Source organism: Lagenorhynchus albirostris, chromosome 11 (assembly GCF_949774975.1).
Source record: "Lagenorhynchus albirostris chromosome 11, mLagAlb1.1, whole genome shotgun sequence".
NCBI classification, from domain to species: Eukaryota; Metazoa; Chordata; class Mammalia; order Artiodactyla; family Delphinidae; genus Lagenorhynchus; species Lagenorhynchus albirostris.
In genome coordinates this window covers 57506252-57521265 of record NC_083105.1, presented here as the reverse complement: position 1 = coordinate 57521265, position 15014 = coordinate 57506252, and the positions used below count along the sequence as shown (strand labels likewise).

At 50.2% G+C, this 15014-nt stretch overlaps 1 protein-coding gene across 2 annotated transcripts in view; it reads left to right on the top strand.

Moving 5' to 3' along the window:
- Positions 1-15014, top strand: part of ATP23 (ATP23 metallopeptidase and ATP synthase assembly factor homolog) — a 96952-nt gene that overhangs the window by 21859 nt on the left and 60079 nt on the right. For both annotated transcript variants that reach the window (XM_060165723.1, XM_060165724.1), the window contains one exon: positions 5833-5915. The gene's annotated coding sequence lies outside the window, so the exon portion shown is untranslated. The remainder of the gene's footprint in view (positions 1-5832; positions 5916-15014) is intronic.

The window sequence follows — 15014 nt, the reverse complement described above, 5'->3', positions numbered from 1 at the left end:
TTAGTACCATGAGCCAGGGGTTTCAAGAGGCAGCTCCCCCCTTAGATGATTCAACCCTAAAATGATTCAACCCAAGGAGGTAAGATGAAGGGTAGTAATAACCCCTATATCTTGGGTTGAGAAACTGGCAGTCTGATACAGCTAGTTATACAGTTTCCTATTGTATCTTGGGATGTATCTCATGTGCCTACTGTGGTTATAGCAGCACATTACTTAGTAGAGAAATTTAGAGCATTGGATAGGGTTAGTTCCTTCTTGTTGCTCTTAGTAAGGTACTATAAAAAGGTAAACTTATGTTCAAACTAGCCTACCCAAAAACAGAAAAGGAAGAAAATAGAGCTTTGCTAAGAGAAGCTCTTTCTGCCTATGGTCAAAAGTGGCTAAGGGGGCTTCCCTGGTGGTGCAGTGGTTGAGAGTCCGCCTGCCGATGCAGGGGACACGGGTTCGTGCCCCGGTCCAGGAAGATCCCACATGCCGCGGAGCGGCTGGGCCCGTGAGCCATGGCCGCTGAGCCTGCGCATCCGGAGCCTGTGCTCCGCAACGGGAGAGGCCACAGCAGTGAGAGGCCCGCGTACCGCAAAAAAAAAAAAAAAAAAGTGGCTAAGATTCTGGAAACTGGAAGGACAGGGACTTCCCTGGTGGTCCAGTGGGTAAGACTTCACGCTCCCAATGCAGGAAACCCGGGTTCAATCCCTGGTTGGGGAACTAGATCCCGCATGCATGCCGCAACTTAAGAGTCCGCATGCAGCAATTAAAAAAAAAGATCCCGCATGCTGCAACTAAGACCCGGCGCAGCCAAAATAAATAAATAAATAAATATTAAATTAAAAAAAAGACTGGGACACACATGAAGTCTGATCCCTAGCTCTTTCCTAAGTACCTCCTGGTTTTCATTACCTCCAAGACAAAGGGAACCATCAATTCCATTAGATATGTAAGTGGGATATAGCCTACAGGCCAGGACCAGACTCGGGATGCCTCTCCAGCTGTCCTAAGGTATAGCTCAAGATTAAATGTAAGGCTGAGTGTCTGGGAAAGCACTAAGGCCTGTTACTTAGAGAAAGATATACCCACACCAGACTCCAGACCCAAAGACTAGTCTCAACAAGATTTGTGGGGGGTTTTTTTGCTTTTTTTTTGCGGTACGCGGGCCTCTCACTGTCGTGGCCTCTCCCGTTGCGGAGCACAGGCTCCGGACACGCAGGCTCAGCGGCCATGGCTCATGGGCCCAGCCGCTCCGCGGCATGTGGGATCCTCCCAGACCAGGGCACAAACCCGTGTCCCCTGCATTGGCAGGCGGACTCTCAACCACTGCGCCACCAGGGAGGCCCAAGGTTTCTGGTTTTATAGACTAGCTCACAGAATCCACCAGAAGCAAACAGACTGGAAGCCTATCAAGGGAGTTATAGTGCCAAAGAAACTCTAAGCCCAGATGCCAATGGCCAGAGACTGTTCAACTCCTAACAAATTTCTTAGGTTTCCAGACCCAGTGAATCAACCTTCATAGGGATAAAACATTAAAGCAGTATTTCTTACATTTTTATGTATATAAGAAGCTTATTAAAAATATCAATTCTTGGGAATTCCCTGGTGGTCCAGTGGTTAGAACTCCATGATTCCATTGCAGGGGACCCGGGTATCTCTGGTCAGGGAACTAAGTTCTCACAAGCCGTGAGGTTCGGCCAAGAAAGAAAAGAAAGTATCAATTCTTGGGCTTCATTCCTAAAGAATATGATTCCTTCTGTCTAGGAGTGAGCTCTGGCATCTGCATTATTAATAAACTTCCCTGACGGTTCACATGCAGGTGACTGGGAACCCGCACTTCGGGAAGCATTGCATTTAGGGAAATTATTAAATTCCTTAAGGACAGCAGGACTTCTTTTGTCCTTGTAGCATCTAGCACTGTGTAGGGCACAGAATGGGAGCTTGGCAGGGCCTTGCCCACTAGACCTGAAAAGCAGGGGTATCCAAGGTTGATTTGGGAAGTGTGCAGACTGTGATTCCAGAGACGGATCTGCCCGGAGTCCCCCCTCCCCGACTCCTCGATTCTGCTTGTTCCTGCTTTGCACCTATTGGGGTGGCCTTATCCAGACACTGAGCTGGCAGTGACTATGTCTGGGATCCTCTGTCAGTGCCCCTTGTACAGGCAGAGAGTTCCGGATACATCTGTGGGAGTGAGGAGAGTGTTTACTAGGTTTCGCCATGTCTATTTTCTTCCTTCTACTGCACCTCAGACAGGGAGTGTTCTGAGAGCCTGAGTGAAGCAGCTACACTTTTCTAGTACCTTAGGTGACTCATGTGTCTCAACTCCACACGCCTTCCATCGAAGGCCTTGGAATTGTCAAGGTCAGGATATTTAAAGCCACATTCTTGGGAGTGCCCTGGACACTGCCAGCTCAGCTCAGGAAGAGGGAAGTGCTCAGAGGACAGCTGTCAGAGTTAGTGCCCACTGTTTATGGCAAGTCTGAAGCATGTACCAGTCATGAGTATGGCCGTATGGTTCTGATTGGTCATGGCCAAGTGATCATAGATTTCTCTTTATTCATTCTCCTACATATTTAATTCAGCACCTACTGTATGCCAGACACCAGGGAGGATACAAAGCTATGTAGACACAACCCCACCCCAAATGAGCTCACAGACTAAGAAGTGACATAGGGCCCTGCAGAGAGACTCATGAACAATGATCATAGTCACAGGCAGGGTATTCTGAGTTCACTAAGGAAGGGCATACAATTTGGAGAGATGGATATGATGGTGGGGTGTAGCAAAATCTTCTGGGAGCAGACTCCCGGCTGAATATATAAACTTAAGTATAAGTAACCCAGGTCAACTTCAGCTTCTGGCCAAGATGGACTAACAGGAATGGGATTTACCCTCCCACCTGAGGCCATGAAAAGGTTGTACAAAATATATGAAGCAATCGTTATGGACATCAGACAGCCCAGTGATCCTTGAGAGAGGGAGAAAAAATGAAATGAGCCCTGTGAGTGCTTCAGCCTAGTTCCTTGGGAGAGTTTCCAGGATGCAGCACAAAGAAGGAACACAGGTGGAGTCCAATAGTCTTTCTGAGCTGGGGAGATGGACCAGGGAGTCCAGGGAGGCCAAGGCAGCTAGACTTTTCAGGGCAGAGTACCAGAGAGTGAGATGTGGAGAGAGGAAGGAGGATAGAGAAGAGAGACAGACAGAGACAGAGATATCCAGAAATCTGCAGAGGGTTCCTTCAAGTTTTCAGCTGAGCACTGGTCAGAGCATGTGTACGAGGAAACTACCTGAGTCTAGAGAAGCAACCAAATAAAGGCAGCAGAGGAAACAATCCCTGGAGGTCACACAAGACAAATAATAGTTTTTGTTCCCACTATAGCCAGAATGGCAAACCTCATACATCATGAGGCATCAGATCGAGTGCTCAGAAGGGGATCACCTCAGTAGTGGGGAAAAATTAGCTCTAGACTAATGGATATTCTGGTCCCAACTCACAAAACTGAAAAGCAAGCCTGAAAAGGATTAAACTATTTCCAAGTAACTTAACTGTATCCCAGAACAAAGCTCAAGAATATTTATAGGAATACAAAAATATCCAGCACCTAGCAAGGTAAAATTCACAGTGTCTGCCATTCAGTTCAAAATCACCAGACATGCAAATAATTAGGAAAATATGACCCATAACAAGGAAAATCAATCTATCAATGAAAGCAGACCCAGAATTGACACAGATGTTAGAACAAAGATGTTAGTAGACAGACATTAAAACAGTTATTATATGCTCAAGAAAGTAAAAGAAATATTAAGCATGTTACGTAAAGGCATGGAAGATATAAGAAAGATCCAAGTCAGTCTTCTAGAAATGAAAATTATAATGTGAAATAAAAAATACCCTGATGGGATTAACATCAGATTAGACACTGAGGAAGAAAACACTAGTGACCTTGAAGATATAATTATAGAGACTCTTCAAAATGAAACACAGAGAAAATAGACTGAGGAAAGAAAAAACGAACAGGGTATCAGTGGATCTGTGAGAAAACTTCTGGGGGTCTAATATATGTGTAATTGGAGTTCCAGGAAAAGGGGGAGGGCAGAAAATATATTTGAAGAAATAATGGCCAAATATATTCCAAATGTGATGAAAACTATAAACCCACATTTCCAAAAAGTTCAATGAAACCCTAGCACAAGAAACTGAATTTCAACAAGGGACATCATAATGAAATTGCTTAAAATCAGTGCTAAATAGAACATCTTAAGAGTGGGCAGTGTGGGGGGAGGGAGAGACATTTTATGACAAAGGAACAAAGATAAACAATTTCAGCAGACTTTTTTTTTTAATAAATTTATTTTTGGCTGCATTGGGTCTTCTTTGCTGCATGCGGGCTTTCTCTAGTTGCAGTGAGCAGGGGCTACTCTTCGTTGCAGTGCGCGGGCTTCTCATTGCGGTGGCTTCTCTTGTTGCGGAGCACGGGCTCTAGGCGCATGGGCTTCAGTAGTTGTGGCACGCAGGCTCTAGAGCGCAGGGTCAGTAGTTGTGGTGCACGGGCTTAGTTGCTCCACGGCATGTGGGATCTTCCCAGACCAGGGCTCGAACCCGTGTCCCCTGCATTGGCAGGCAGATTCTTAACCACTGAGCCACCAGGGAAGCCCCAGACTTCTTTTTAAAAACAATGAAACCAGAAGTCAATGGAGCAACGTAGTCAAAGTACTGAAAGAAGAAACTGTCACCCTTGAATTCTATACCCAACAAAAAATACCTTTCAGAAATTATGGTGAAATGAAAACTTTTTTAGACAAAATGTGAAAAAATTCATCATCAGCAGACCTGCACTATGAGAAATGTTGACGTAAGTCCTTCAAGCAGAAGGAAACTTATACTGTTGGGTTGGCCAAAAAGTTCATTTGGGTTTTTCTGTGAGATGGTATGGAAAAACCTGAACGATCTTTTTGGTCAACGCAATATATAGAAGTTTGGATCTACACAAGACAGTTAAGAGCAGTAGAAATGAGATGTTCCAACTAATAAATGAAGAGGGAATGATATAACTAGAATATCACAATTTTAAAATTATTTATTTTTGGCTGCATCAGGTCTTAGTTGCGGTGGGCGGGCTCTTCGTTTGTGGCAGGCGGGCTCCAGAGCGGGTGGGCTCTGTAGTTGCAACACTTGGGCTCTCTAGTTGTGGCTCAAGGGCTTAGTTGCCCCGTGGCATGTGAGATCTTAGTTCCCCAACCAGGGATTGAACCGCATCCCCTGCATTAGAAGGCGGTTTCTTAACCACAGGACCACCAGGGAAATCCCAAGAACATCACAGTTTTGAAACCCCTACTGAATTAATGGATCTAGGCAATGAAGAACAATGGCTGATAGTATGACAAAGAGAGACAACCAGGTATTATACACATTGTTAGAGGCACACTTCACCAGCTATGTGCTACCAAAAAACAAAAACAAAAAGATAATACTAAACCTGAATCTAGCCTCGAGATCTAACTACCAATTTACAAGATATCTAAGGGGAAGAGAAACATGTTAAATGACGCCACTGTGTTTTAATTAAAAAAAAAAAATCTAGGGGCTTCCCTGGTGGCGCAGTGGTTGAGAGTCCGCCTGCCGATGCAGGGGACACGGGTTCGTACCCTGGTCCGGGAAGATCCCACATGCCGCGGAGCTGCTGGGCCCGTGAGCCGTGGCCGCTGAGCCTGTGCGTCCGGAGCCTGTGCTCCGTGACGGGAGAGGCCACAACAGTGAGAGGCCCGCGTACCGCAAAAAAAAAAAAAAAAAAAATCTAGGCTTGGGAAATTCTGTAGGATAAACAATCAGATTGTTTTCATCAACAGAGAGATTGACATTTACACGGATGGGGAGCTACAAACCACAAGAGACTTAAGAGCCACGTAAGAGCCACGTGAACAATCCCAAGGTACGGACCTTTAGATTCCTAATTCAAACTAACGAAAAAGGGACAAAAAAAAAAGATAAGACATTTAGGGAAATGTGAACACTGACAGATATATTAAGGAATTACTGGAGGAAAAAAAAAGTTATCCAGGCCGAAGAGAGGAGGGAGGTCCCTTCAGTGGGTGGGGACAGCACTGGCAAAGGCATGGCCTCTTAGGGAGAGGGGCAGAGTTGGCACTTACAGGAGAAAAGACTCCTGCTGCATATGCGTCGCGTCCTCTGACCTTTCCCCCGGGCTAGGGCTGGCTGGGGCGCTCTGGTTTCTGAAAAAGGAAAATGCAGAATATTGACGTGGAGACTATTTCTGTTGACTTCTTCTGGCCTCCCTGGGTGTAGGGACCACCTGGGGGAAGAAATCTCGTTGAGGGCTTTCAGGGCCACCCTTAGCAACAGGGGACAAGCACCCAGCAGCCTGAGGGAGACAGAGGCTTTGAGCACTTCAGCCTCCTCCCGCCTTCTCAGCTCTGCCTGGGGGTAGAAGACCAGGAGAGAGGAGAGAACTGGCCTGAAGGAGAGGGAAGGAGAAGAGGGAAGAGAACAAGGAGAGAGAGCTCAGCGTGCACTCAGATGCTTCCAAGTACCAACTGACTTCAGCCTCTAGACGTTAGGTGGAACACTCCCCTCCTCCCCTCGTGCTGCCTGCAGTTCAGTCCAGAGACAAAGCTGCTTGTGAGGAGGGATAAAGGGGCTGCTCCGGCCACAGAGATTAAGGAGTTTGCTCAGGTCGATGGGCAAGTTGAGATGACGAAAGGGCTGAAGGACAAGCCCGGGGCCCTGACCCCGTTTTATCCACCATCACTCAGGGCTGATCTTGTACTCTGTGGTGCCTCTGTCCTGTGGTCCCTTGCTGCACCAAGCGCCCAGTGACAAGTAACAACCAGACTCTTATTAGCCAACATTACTGAGTGCTCACTTTGCCAGGCCCTATTCTAACTGTTGTACATATTAATTCATTTCATCTTCTCAACAACCCTTTGAGGAAGGTACTGTTATTAAGCCCATCTAATAGATGAAGTAACTGAGCTCAGAGAGCGTAAGTTGCTTACTTGAGATCACGCAGAGAGTAAGTGGCCCCCCTGTAACTGAACCTAGGAGAGGCCTGGTTGCAGAGCTCGTGCTCTTCACAGCCACCCCAACAGCAGTGGGGACTTCGGCACACTCCCCCAGGGGCCCGTCCACGCGCCTCCTTTCCCCCCTGGGCAGCTGAGGCCCAGGGCTGGAATCAAGGCTTCCCGGGGCTCTGAAGGAGGCCTTGGGGCCACCCTGGAAAAGCCACCCTGTGCATAAAAGGCTGGGGGCCCCCAAAGCTGGGGAAGCTCTTGCCCAAAACAAACTGCATGCCTGCCCTAAACTGTTCTCAGCTGAACAGCCTGGATGCGGGGCTGCTCGGCCCGTGATGCTTATCAGCCGTCCAAGAGAGAAATCTGCGTCATGACATTCTGATCCCAGGGTATGAAGGGGACCTGGGGAAGGGGGCGTGAGGCAGCGCCGTGTCGGGAGGGCTCGGGCCTGGAGGGCCGCCCAGCCCAGCTCTCGGTGGGCAGCTGGGTCTCCTCCCCACGTTCTGGCAGAACACCCTTGAACGATTTAGCCTGAAATAGCATAAGAACTTCTTTCCCATTTTTTCCAGGCTTTTGGATGAAATTATATTTTACAAATGACTCATTATTATATTTATAGCTTCTCTCCAAATGATTCAAATTGTGGTTTGTCGCCTCCCTGTCTCTCAGCTCCCCCCAGCTCGACAGGAAGAAGTGCTGTTTACTGTACGGCCAGGTGTGGCCCCGAGAGCTGCTGGGCCCCCTATAATTACGTGCCCTGAGCCCTGACAGGCACTCGGGCACATGGAGTCATGCGCAGCCTTTGTTCCAGCACGTCGTCGTGGTCGTGGTGGTGGTGGTGGTGGTGGTGGGAGCTCGGGCTCGGAATCCGCCGCTGTAGGAAGTGCCTGTGTGTGCCGGTGGTGCGGGGGGGGGGGGGGGGGGGAGTGGGAAGGCTGTTCCCCGGAGGCTGTGACAGAGGGTGCCTTTGTGAGGGCAGAGGCTGGAGGAGCCAGAGCTGCACTTCCTCAGAGCACCCTGTGAGAAGGCTGGGGAGGGGGTGGAATCTGGGCCTAGGACCCCCCCCACGCCGGGCGCTATACTCCTTCCCGTCCCCCAGCCTCCACTGAGGAGCTGAGAGGGTGGCCGATGGAGGAGGTGGCGGCTCAGACATTTCAGGCTGTGCTAGTGTCTGCTTATTGACACTCGATGCTTTCTTGTGAGGAACCACTCTGGCTCTGTGTCAGGAAGGATGGGGGGTGTGCGTCTGGTGCTTGAGTCCCCTCCCCCTTCCAGGCTCCGCGCCCCCATCCCTACCCTCCTACCCTGGCTCCCCCCAGCTCCCAGGAAACTGTGGTCAGGTTAGTGTGAGAGCAAATTGCTCTTAAACAGGCCACCTTTGAAAGGAAGAGTGGCGAGAAGGCCCCATTTGCACTGACAGTTTATTCCACCAGGTGCCTGTGGGATCAACGTCCCCTTGGTCTGCTCTCCTGCGTACTTAGAAAAGTTGAAAGCCCACAGAACGGGACAGAAAGACATTCTGGAACTCACAGTGTTAGTCTCAGAGCCCTCACGACAACCCCCTGTCCCTGGGGTCCTTGGACCTGAGGCGTGGTGACCCACAGACGCCTGTGGCTGGCTGTGGGGTGGGGGCCCTGGGGCCGCAGCAACGACAGGCCGCCCGGGCGCCCGGAAGGCCCAGAGTTGAGAAGGGAAACAGGCCACCCTAGAGGGAGCTGGCTTCTTGGGACACATCTGCAGACCCCTCCCTGTGCCTCAAGGGAAGAATTGGCTCCTTGATGTTACAGATTCTGCAGCTGAGGGGCAGCGCGGGGCAGGAGGCTGGGCCCCGACCAGGTCGGAGCTTGGAGTTGCACGCAGTCCAAGCCTTGGGCTCTGGTTGTGTCCCCAGCTCGTCCACCAGGGTTCCTTCGGGACTGCTTCCATTTTCACATCTTGGCACCGCCTGAGGGAGTGGGAAGGTGGCTCCGGAGGACGTGCTGTGGGAATGGGTGTGGACGAGCATAACGTAATTATTGGTGAAATCAGTGTGGAGCCTTAACCGGATGACTTCCATCTGGGCTGAGCCGGGTCCCTGTGAGGTGTGTGAGGCTGTCCTGAGGAGCGGCCAGGGCCCTAGACGTGGAGGCCTGGGAACCCCTGCCTCTGGGATGTTCCATGCAGGGGGGAGGGGCCTTGACAAGCCCCTCCTCAGAGGGAAGGGAAGGGAAGGCTGGGAGAAGGACCAGAAGGGGTCCTGGTGAGGTAGGGGTGGCAGCAGGAGGAAAGGGAAGGGCCAGGTGTGGACTCACCTGGGCTGTGGGTGACCTGAACGTCCTCCTTGGGCCTGAGGGACAGAGGGACTCTTGTTGGAGAGAAGTGCTGCCTCCTGCGTCCCGTGTAGAGCCGGGGCTGGCGGGCTTCCGACAGCAGCAAAGCCAGCTGGTGGTCAGACTGAGGGGCAGCCAACTCAGCTAACTGAAGCCACCTCTGGGCCACCTTCTTTGTGGGGTTTGTGGTCCTGTCGCCGCCCTACTTGTGCCGGCACCTTTTCACCAGTCAAATTTTGACAGTCATGTCAACGAATTAGAGTACCTTGAAGATCGTTAGAAGATGCCGTTTTTGAATATGTGCTCGAGGGGTTCAACTCTCCCTGGCCTTTCGCGTACCCCTCCCCCAACTCTGCCCCTGCTTGGAACCCCACTGCACGCCTGGTGGGGGTGACGCGATGGGCAGTCTGTGGGCAAAGCTGGATCCCAGCTCTGCATTAAGAGCGAATCGTGGAGAAGATGTGTCTTGACAAAATGGGCCTTCATGGCGGAGATCAGACTGGGAAGGACTCGGCTTCATTCCACCTCTGATGAGGATGATGGTTTAGGGTGTTGGTAGAAGATCAAAGTTGTTATCTTTAGGTCGTATTTATGGAGTGATTTACTGTCTACCTCCCTATTTTCAGGCAGCAACTTCCTTCTAATGTTTGAGACGTTTCTAGTTTGACAAAGTGAAATTAGAGATGATGAAACCAACTTGCATGCACTCCTCAAACTGTGTTCACATCCATTATCTCATGCGGGGCGGCCTGTTCCCGTCTCCATTTCCTTTATAAGGATATTGAGATACAGAGACTAGATAATTTGCCCAAGAGCACACAGCTAGTTACTGACTAGGTTTAGAGCCAAGGTCTGAATACTCCTTTTCCAGTGATGTCTCCTCTGTGGTCCTTCTGCTTTCCATCAATTTGAAAAGGGAGCAGAAGCCTACAGCCATGTAGGTGGGGTCAGCAGAGAGATGACTGAGAGCAGGTGAGGGTGCCCTCCTTAGCCTGGAACTCTGTGACAGGTGTTCACAGAGCTGCTGAGATCCAAGGTGGCAGAGGGAAAAGCCCCCATTTGTTGAATTAACTGCAAGTCTCTCTTAGGGTCAGAGTGAATGTTGCTGACATTACGTTTTTACTGTGGTACAGTAGGGATCATATAAAATTTACTACTTTTACCACTCTTAAGTGTACAGTTCAGTGACATTAAGTATATTTACACTGTTGTGCAACCGTCACCACCATCCATCTTCAAAAACTTTTCCATCTTCCCAGACTGGAACTCATACCCACTGAACAATAGCTCCCCATTCTCCCCTCTCCCCAGACCCTGGCAGCCACTATTCTACTTTCTGTCTCTAGGAATTTGAGTACTCTAGGGACCTCGTGTAAGTGGAATCATACAGTATTTGTCCTTTTGTGTCTGTCTTACGTTGACTTATTTTTTATTGGATCATCATTTTTAACTACAACTGGGATACTGATTAGCAGTGCTCCATGCCCATAAAGGGGTAAAAAAAAAAAGAGAGAAAAAGAGAGAGAGAGAGAGAGAGAACAAAAGTGCTTTGGGGTGAATTTCTCAACTGGGAGGGGTACCAGATGTAAGGGGGCGGTGGTGGGGAGTGGAGAAGGAGAAAGTGTTACATAGAAAAAAATGGCGCGCTTTCTCATTCCAGGGGAGGGGTGCATCCCCCCCTGGAGATAGATGCCTCTTTTTCGAGGATTATGAACCCTGATGGAGAAGCCGCTTTGTCTGGTGAGAACAGTGTGCCCCTCTGGGCATGCTGAAGGCAAGACAAATTGTTGTGTGAGAGAAATCCACAGGAACTTGGAGTTTGGATAGAAGGGTCTAGAGGAGAAGAGAGAGGTTGGAGAAGATAGTATAAGTTGGGACTTAGGAAATAGTGAGAAGTTTTTCAAGACTGGGAGATGGTGGATCTGGAGAGTAATGTCTACTAGTAGATTTGAACGTGCTTACTGTGATTCCCCTCCATTTCCCCAAACTTTAAGTAAATGTCTACTACTGTGCCCATTAGCCTGGTGGGAGTTGGAGGGGTGGCTGGTGGGGAAGCGGGAAGGGGGCATTGCATGGGTGATAGAGGGGTGCTGGGGGAGCACGGCAGCTACAGGAGGTGAGATGCAGAAGGAGGGGAGAGGCGGACAAGCAGGAAATAGAGCCAGAGCTCGCCGGAGGAAGCATTAACCTTCTGAGGGTCCTGCGCACACGGTCCGTGATGGAGGCAAGAGGCCAGAGGGACTGTGAGGCTGAGGGGGGCGACACAGTAATGGGGTCCCCATAGTTGGAATGGGGCTCAAGTCGTTTCTTGAATATTAGGGGCAGGCATTCCAGTTAGATAGCCTGAAGGAATGAGTGGCTGTGGATTTCTCTTCTTGGAGACCTTCTGGCAAAATCTAGACAGGGCACAGCCTGGTTCATTAGGAAGCAGAGGCTCTCTGTGGTCCCATCAGCTAAGCTCACTGCCTCCAGGATGTCCAGATTCACGGGGAAGAGAACTGTTTTTCTGAGAGATGGAGATGGGGCTAGAGCCAAACCCAAGCCCAGAACATGTCTTGAGCTTTCAAAACACCCTTCTCTTTAAAATCGTCTGAAAGCAGAGATCTGGGGCCGTGACTGTCTCTGATGGAGACAGATGTTTTTGGGAACTTCCAGACATAGCAGGAGCCCAACGAGAGGGTCTGGCTGCTCCCACCCAGAGATCCCAGAGGAATCTGGCATGGAAGGCGAGCTTCGTGTCACTGGGAACGTTGGAGATTCCCTCACCAGGTCCTGGGCTAAGTGTGGGCCGGGGATGGAGCCCTGCCTGGAATTACTGATGCATCCAGAGATCTCAGGACCAGCCTGCATGGTGGAGGTGGGGCCGACCGAGGACACTTCCCTCTGGTCCTCTCCAGCCTTGGCCCAGAGAACCAAGGCTCAGGGCTTGACTAGCTGGATCCCATTTTGGTCCCAGCCCAGCATCCCTTCGTTAGCTGGGTCCTGGGGAAAAGGGCCCGGCTTGGCTCACACTTGAGGAGGTTTGCCAAATGTGTTAGTTGCCACTAAAAGCTTATAAACTGGGGTGCAGGGTGCTGAGGGGCCTGGGCTGGCCCGAGGATGTGCCGTTTAGAAGTTCCAGAAGTTCCCTGCAGGTTGGGAGGGAGGAATGTCGCTGCAGAATCACAGGCAAGCCTGTCCTGGGGCCGGGCCAGCTTTCCCTTTGATGGGCCCCTCTGCTCTGGGGGAGCTGTGTGTTCCCTTCTACTCAGGCAGCTTGGGAAAGACCAGAGGCCCTTTCAGGGAAAGGAGAAAGAGGGAAAACAGGCCTGAAAACACTGCAGTGAAAGCCTAATTCTGAGCTTCAGCTGCGGACCCAGGCCCAGGGCACAGATGCATTTTCTACTCCGTTATGAGAATGTGGATGGGTTCTGAAATCGGTTGTTTAGGGGAACTGCAGAGCTTCAGAGCTTCGGTGCTAGAAGGGTGTTGAAGACCAGCTAGTACAGCCCCCTCATTTTGCTGGGAGGCTAATTTGAAACAGAATGGAATTTGGCAGGGGCTGGGATGCCTTTTTTCTTCTGAGGCCCCATTTCCTGAAAGAGACAGTGTCGGAGATGAGTTGATTTCACTCATTCACTCATTGGCCTCCTTGGTGCATTAAAAAAAAACAAACACAAACAAACAAACAAAACAGCCCTCAGAGGTCCAGATCTGGCTTCTTTGAAATTAACAGAGTTTGCGGCTTCCAGGGAGTTTTCAGTTTGGAGCCATCATTTCTGTTTGTTCATTAAATTGTTTGTTCACCACAGGCTTCTTGCCAGATCTCCTTTTGCACGTTATCAGGCTGTGCTTGTGAATGGCCCAGGGAAGCCAGAAACCGAACTCAGGAAAGGACTGGAATAAGGCAGGGGCTGGTAGGGTCTGGGTGGGGGTTGGAGGATGGAGGTTGACAGGCCTGTGGTTAAGGGTGGAGGTCTGAGCACCCTCAACGAGGAGCCTTACGGCCACAGAAGAGACCTTGGCGCCGCATCTGCGCAGGGCTGGACGCTGGGGCCGCCTGTGGAAGCAGAGAGGCTGCCTTAAGAAGATGGCACCTGGATTAATAAGGGAGGGCTCTGAGGATAGGCAGGCCTCTGGCACTGGAAGCTTAGGAAAGAGGAGACCTGGATGGGGGACAGCCGGCTCTATCAGAGCAAAGAAAGAGAGAGAGTAAGGGGCACGGAATGAAGCGGGGCCTGAACTGATTATAAGTTGTGGGAGGGGCCCAGGAGGCTGCCAACTTTGATCTCACTTTCTGGACAGGCCTTTGGGTTATTTCTTATACCCACCACCCAATCACCAGAGAGCTATCACCTTCTGATATAAGAAGCTCTTGGCAGACAAGTGAGACATATGCAGCTGGAATTGGGGGCAACACAAGCTGGGTGTGGGCTGGGGACGGGACATACATATGCTGGTGGAGGAGAGGAAAGTCTTTCAAAGGCTCCTGTCTGGGGAGGCCAGTGGGGGAGGAGAAAGTCAGGGCTCAGGGCAGGGGCATTGTGTGTGCTGTTCCCATGGTCCCCCTGTGCCCGGCTCAGGGCCAGGCACCCAGAAGGTGCTTACTGAATAACTGAATGAATGAAGTTGGTATCTGTCCGAACGCGTGGAGTGCTGTTCTCTTGAATCCCTATGTCAACTACTATTTTTCTTCTTAAGGATTTAAAGAATATTTGCCTAACTTGAGCCTTCTGCTTCAGGAAGGATCTTACCATTGGTGTGACAGAGGGCATTAGGCACTGTTCTGGAAACTGTCTCAGCATAAAGACCCTCCATTTGGGGAGGGAGGGGAGACAGGAGGAGGGCCAGAATGACCTCTCAGGGTCCAGCTGGCTCTGTGGGATACAGAGGGTGGACTGAAATTCGCCAAGCTGTGCTGGTGATGCGGAGGTCATCGCACGATGATGCATTAGCAACTTTGGTAATTGCATCATGTTTTTCTCCATGTGACAGCGCCTGGCTTGTGCCTCAGACCCAGCAGATAACCAGTGGGGGAAAATAAAATGGAACTCAAATCTTTTCTCTGACAAGGTTTAACTCCTGGAACTGGTTACTCTGAGAAACCATGGGTCACCTTCCTTGGACAATTTCAGGGCCCATTACTGTGGTTTAGGGAGAAGACAATGGCACTGAGAGAGATGTTTCCTCCCCTCCCAGCTCTATGCCTTGCGGGAGGCTCTCATCCCCCAACTTCGCTTGGGCTTGGTTTTGGAAGTGATGGGTAATCGTCTCCTGCTGTAAGCATTTCCTGGAAGGGCTTGGTATAGTGTTCCTCCAGAGACAGGGGGATGGCTGAGATGACCTCTCCAAGTCTTGCCCACTCTACAGTTTCTGCATCTCAGGAGGATCTAAGCATTTCCTTTCCTTCATAAGTTGTCAGAGTTAACTCCACGTGGGCGTGGGCCTGGGCTCCTTGTAGCTACACCACCCTCCCTCTAATATTTAAAAGATCTGTGCTGGTTCTTAGGGCCTTAAAATCATCGATTTATTTTCCTTGGCTCTGCCTGAAAAGGCCACATCGGTCTTTTTTTTTTTTTTCCTGAAAGCTAGGTCCTCTGGGCTAAACACAACCGCCTCTCAGCTCTAGAAATGGCTGGTTTTCATCATGCCCGGTTTTCATCATGCCCTTTCCCGATCAAGTTATTTCTTAAATTGCATTCCCCCCTGCTG